Below are 6848 nucleotides of genomic sequence, written 5' to 3'. Positions count from 1 at the left end.
AGACATTATGCATTTACATATTTATGAGCTGCGACGTGTTTCGAAAGACGATTACTCGTTAATAGAGTAAAGGTTAAGGAAGGAATGCGACAATCATTGTAACTTCTAGAAACAAAAAATGTTTATTGTTTTTATTATACGAAACTCTCAAAACACAGGTATATAATAAGTTGTGTAAGTAACTTACGAGAATAATATGATAATATGTGTTACGACCATTCGCGGAGAGACACCGTCGCGAGGAAAACGCGTCGGCGGGACGCGTAAATTCTCTCTACGATTCGGTTAATCGGCGCCGCGAAATAGTCGTTCCCCTTGTTTCGGTTAACATAACAGGGGTGGTTTGATGAATGTAACACTGTTAACAGGTTGATATATCGTCTATATTCAACATACTCCCCCCGTTGAAAAGCTACCGATCAAAATTCTATAGAGATAAAAGATCGAACTCTTTTATCGTGTCATCGACGGAGTTTAACGTGTTGCTCTCTACATTATCAATTATCGTGATAGGACATGGGACATCCTGTAACGAATTCGTATAGGTCAGTGGTTGCAACGAATTGTCGCCTGGTGAGGTCTTCTCTTTCGCCCAATCCATATCATCGTGAATGATTGCCTGATTCAATGCGTTTGGTGGCGTTGAATCAGAGTGTCGCGATGCTGCAAGTATTATTATTATTATTATTATTATTATTATTATTATTATTATTATTATTATTATTATTATTATTATTATTATTATTATTATTATTATTATTATTATTATTATTATTATTATTATTATTATTATTATTATTATTATTATTATTATTATTATTATTATTATTATTATTATTATTATTATTATTATTATTATTATTATTATTATTATTATTATTATTATTATTATTATTATTATTATTATTATTATTATTATTATTATTATTATTATTATTATTATTATTATTATTATTATTATTATTATTATTATTATTATTATTATTATTATTATTATTATTATTATTATTATTATTATTATTATTATTATTATTATTATTATTATTATTATTATTATTATTAATTATTATTATTATTATTATTATTATTATTATTATTATTATTATTATTATTATTATTATTATTATTATTATTATTATTATTATTATTATTATTATTATTATTATTATTATTATTATTATTATTATTATTATTATTATTATTATTATTATTATTATTATTATTATTATTATTATTATTATTATTATTATTATTATTATTATTATTATTATTATTATTATTATTATTATTATTATTATTATTATTATTATTATTATTATTATTATTATTATTATTATTATTATTATTATTATTATTATTATTATTATATTATTATTATTATTATTATTATTATTATTATTATTATTATTATTATTATTATTATTATTATTATTATTATTATTATTATTATATTATTATTATTATTATTATTATTATTATTATTATTATTATTATTATTATTATTATTATTATTATTATTATTATTATTATTATTATTATTATTATTATTATTATTATTATTATTATTATTATTATTATTATTATTATTATTATTATTATTATTATTATTATTATTATTATTATTATTATTATTATTATTATTATTATTATTATTATTATTATTATTATTATTATTATTATTATTATTATTATTATTATTATTATTATTATTATTATTATTATTATTATTATTATTATTATTATTATTATTATTATTATTATTATTATTATTATTATTATTATTATTATTATTATTATTATTATTATTATTATTATTATTATTATTATTATTATTATTATTATTATTATTATTATTATTATTATTATTATTATTATTATTATTATTATTATTATTATTATTATTATTATTATTATTATTATTATTATTATTATTATTATTATGCAATGAACTTCGCGTGTCATGCGACGGAATCGGCGCTAGATTCGATACGACTTTCTCCGTCGGCGGAGTATGAACATTGTTACTGTTATTATTGAAATCATTCTTACGTCTCTGGACACTGCTGCAAGTGTTGCTGCTGCATTCCGGTGGTTGTGGATTCGCCACTGTGTTGGAGGCATCCATTGAGGAAGAATTAGTTTCGTTGTTGAATTGTATTATCAGTTGTATATAGAAATCCAGTAAGTTCTCAAGTTTCTTGTCGTCGATCTCGAGCAATTCGTCAATGACAATGTTCAATCGTTTGCAAATGTCGTCAAATAGTTTTCGATAAGATATTAAGACGGCCTTGTTGCGCTGACCGGACAGTTCGTAGCCGTCGAGTAGGTTCCATACGCTCTCGAATTCGTCGTTTAGATATTGCCACTCCTCATGCAAGGCGGTGATTCTTTCTTCGTTTTCCATTGTTTTTGAAGAAGATACTTCGTTGCATGATGTGCGATCGGTGATTCCCGATGCGGAGTTGTTTCGGCTGCAGTGGTCACTCGTCACTGTGTAGCGGAATGTCGTTGACGTACGTTTCGTGAGGAAGGTGATCCTTGCCGAGAGTGACGCGTTTTTTCGTTAGATCGAAGTTGTTGAATATCGTTATGTTGACGATTGCGGCGTTCCAGTTACGGCGGGAGGTTGCGTGGTTGCGTTCTTCAACTATCGGGTTTTGCCTATTCAGAATTGACGGCTCTGGCGTTACCGACTTCACTCAAGTGGTAACGCTTCCGCCGTTGATTATGTTGGATTCAAGTGGCACTGTATGTTAGTGAGTGTTACTGGTGTGCATTTTTCACTCACCACTGAATCCGGCTCGAAGGACCAAATGTTACAACCGTTCGTGGAGGGACGCCGTCGCGAGGAAAACGCGTCCGACGGGAGGCGTAAATTCTCGCTACGATTCGGTTAATCGATGCCGCGAAATAGTCGTTCCCCTTGTTTCGGTTAACGTAACAGGGGTGGTTTAATGAATGAAACCTGTTAACACTGTGTTAACAGGTTGATATATCGTCTATATTCAACAATCACTTATACAATAATATAAACGTCACAAAGTATTTGGCGATACGTACAATTAATGTGTTACAGAGAAATTCTACCCGACTTTACGATGTCTCTCGATGAATTCGTTGGATTAAGCGACTTTATTCGTCAGTATGCAGCTCTCGATGTATGCGGTTATACCTTAGAAACTGATTGATTTACGGGTAGAGTGGTTGTTCTACTTGTTGATTGCTTGGACGATCAGAACGATCTAATAATATTAATATTAATAATAATAATATTAATATTAATAATAATAATCGCGACACTCTGATTCAACGCCACCAAACGCATTGAATCAGGCAATCATTCACGATGATATGGATTGGGCGAAAGAGAAGACCTCACCAGGCGACAATTCGTTGCAACCACTGACCTATACGAATTCGTTACAGGATGTCCCATGTCCTATCACGATAATTGATAATGTAGAGAGCAACACGTTAAACTCCGTCAATGACACCGAGTTCAACTTTTTACCTCTATTGAATTTTGATCGGTAGCCTTTCAACGGGGGAAGTATGTTGAATATAGACGATTATGAACCTGTTAACAGTGTTAAATTCATCAAACCACCCCTGTTATGTTAACCGAAACAAGGGGAACGACTATTTCGCGGCATCGATTAACCGAATCGTAGCGAGAATTTACGCCTCCCGTCGGACGCGTTTCCCTCGCGACGGCGTCTCTCCACGAACGGTTGTAACATTTGGTCCTTCGAGCCGGATTCATTCGTGAGTGAAAAGTGCACACCAGTAACACTCACTAAAAAATATTATTATTATGCGTTCCACATATATAAGTGTATATACCGATATAAGTTTAAAAGACAAATTGGCTTTCCATCAATTTTTTTACCGATTCGAAAACGATAATATATTATCTGAAAATTCTCGTTCAACCGTGATTCAGTTTTTTCGTGTATTATGTACGCAAAGCAATTCCAATCTGTATTGTTTTTCGTCCGAAAACCGGGTCGTTTAGTGTTTACTCGCATGAGAGTATTCGTCGCTGTCAGACGCATTAGCCAGATATGTAGCCCATCGGTTTCAAAGAACGTTATTATTTCAACCATAAACATGATCACGTATTAACGTAAATACTATCATAGAAAAATCTTTTCACTGTCATAAATACTTAAAAAAGAACATTATACGAAATAACGACATGGAAAATGGATATTACTCACTAACAACTGGAATAAAATCCAATTCTAAATATTCCAAAAGTTATATTATAATAAATTATTATAGTTATATTATATAAAAGTTATATTGTTAGTATATTGGCTAGAAACAATAAATGTAAATATAATAGATTTTTGTTGATACCAATTTCTACCAATGATTAATTTAATTATATTAATTAATATATATTAATTAATATTATTATAGATACGATGTTTTTACGATACTAAGTTTATAGTTTCATTTTTTTCCTGTTACCGTTACTATTGAAAAATTGTTGCTTATATTTTTATCTACATATGTAATCAAAACATAAAAGGTATAACTTAGAAAAAACGAAGCTGGCACCCCGCTGGGGGTAGCCACCCACATGCTATATTTATTTTTTATTTTATTTTATTTTTTTTTCTTCACCAACGAGATATAACACTTTACCAAATGTCCACAAGGACAAATTGTAAAATAACCAAAATAAAATAAAAAACTAATCACATAAAAACAAAAAAAAAAAACAAAAAAAATATGTAATCAAATATTAAATATTTTGCAAAAAGCTATAAGTTTTCATGTTCATGCTAGCATAGATAATCTGTAATAGATGAATGCATATAATCTTCTGAAAAATTGTTATACTACCTAAAATAGCTAGAAAGTTATTGAAATCTTATTTATTAAATGGTAAACAGGATCTCTAATGTAATTATTACTATACATACTTATTTCATTCAAAAATACATAGATCTTAATATATATGTAAATACATAATAAAATATATATAATAAATGTTTTTAGTTCTTTCAATAATTTTATTATTATTTATATATGTATATTCATTTAGTATTACTTACTGCAGTATTATTTCAATCTCAAACGTATGTTTCAAATAATATATATAGGGTATATCCTGTAAGTTTAACCGCCAATTTTCAAATATTTCTGATACTCAAGTATTTCTGAGCGGCATTTCCTACAATTTCTGGAAGAAATGTTTTGCACAAAAGTTAGATAATTTTCGATCAACTACATGTTTGTAAATTACAAATTTTTTTCCGATAAAAAGTTGAGATCGTCATGATTGATTATAATTCTGAGATCATTTTGAGATGATCTTGAACTCAGAAATTTAAGTTTAACAAGTTTAAGTTAACAGTATTAGTTCATTCTAACGTGTAATGATGTAGTACAAGACAATATTATTATAATCGTTGGATAAGTTTAAAAACTTATTCATTTGGCAGTATTAGTCTTATATCTAATATATGTTTTAATAGAAATGGGATAATTTTCCATATCGTATTTGTAAATCGGATTTGTAAATCTGAAGGTCATCTAAAAGTCATAGTATTGTAGGACGTTGAATTCGTCTTGACGTTAGCCGCTACTCTGTGGAGTCCAAAATGCCATTTAAAAACTCAAGGTCGCCTTGACTTTTTATTTAAAAAATAATTTTTTGGATATTTTTAATACTCAAACGTGTATCAGACCGAAAATTAAATAATTTTTATCAATAATATTAACAATTTTTGTTAATCGTCGGAAATATGTGAAAATGATTCGTCCAAAGACATACAAAATATATCTCTTAGTTGAATAGCATGTACTTGAACATAAGACGTAAATATTTACAAAAAAAATAGATGAAAGAAAAGGAAAACTGCCGAAACCCGGGGTCGAACCGGGGAACATCTAGATCTTCAGTCTAACGCTCTCCCAACTGAACTATTTCGGTTTGTAATAAAGGCGGTTCCATTTAATTTCAAAATTATATATATTCAAATTAATCAACTTTTTAACATTTATAAAATATAAATAATATATTTTTTATGTGACAAATGTAACATCAGCATATCGTTAATACAAATGTGTCTTATTTCAGTATAAAGTACATTTTAACTATTGTTTTGAAGTTGATTCACTTTTTGTTGCACGTTTGAAAACAACATAACCTATATAAATAAATTAATTATTTGTAAAAATATATTAAATTAATTGTTTGTCGTATAAATTCCTCTTAGTATCTTATAACACATTCGACGTTAATACTAATTTTATTCTGTTTCCAGAAAAATTTGTACGCAATGTTATGATTACATTCATTATAGTTACATTCATTAATAGACTGAAAGAATCACTGAACTATACTTATATCTGTTGAATGTTAGTAATAGAGGAGTAAGTCTTCTACATAGCGTAGAAGATCGGAGCATAAACTAAGGTAAACTCACATAATTTTCTTACAAATTAAAAATTTCCCGTTTCGTAAATTAATTAATTAATTTTACAAAAACTAACAAACGAATCGATTTGAAATTTGGTATCCTATTTTGATATGACTGATACCATAAAACCTCAATATTGTATGACAATTTTAACTAACGTCATAAACGATTTAAGAAAAAAGTCTTTGCACCATTTACTAATGTATAGCATAAAAATTGAGCTTATCGTTACGTAACGAGTCTCATTTTATAGATAATTTTATTATCTACAATTGTTACGTCGCGCGAGACGATCCGTGCGACGTCCCTTTCGGTCTGGCCGCCAAGGCCTACCCCTCGTTACACTGACCTGCAAGAAACCCAAGGAACCAGCATAAACCGAATCTTTTCAGCTTAACTTCGATTCATACA

The sequence above is a fragment of the Bombus pascuorum genome, chromosome 10 (genome assembly GCF_905332965.1).
Source record: "Bombus pascuorum chromosome 10, iyBomPasc1.1, whole genome shotgun sequence".
NCBI lineage: Eukaryota > Metazoa > Arthropoda > Insecta > Hymenoptera > Apidae > Bombus > Bombus pascuorum.
The sequence above is the reverse complement of the archived record's forward strand: the minus strand, read 5'-3'. Positions refer to the sequence as shown.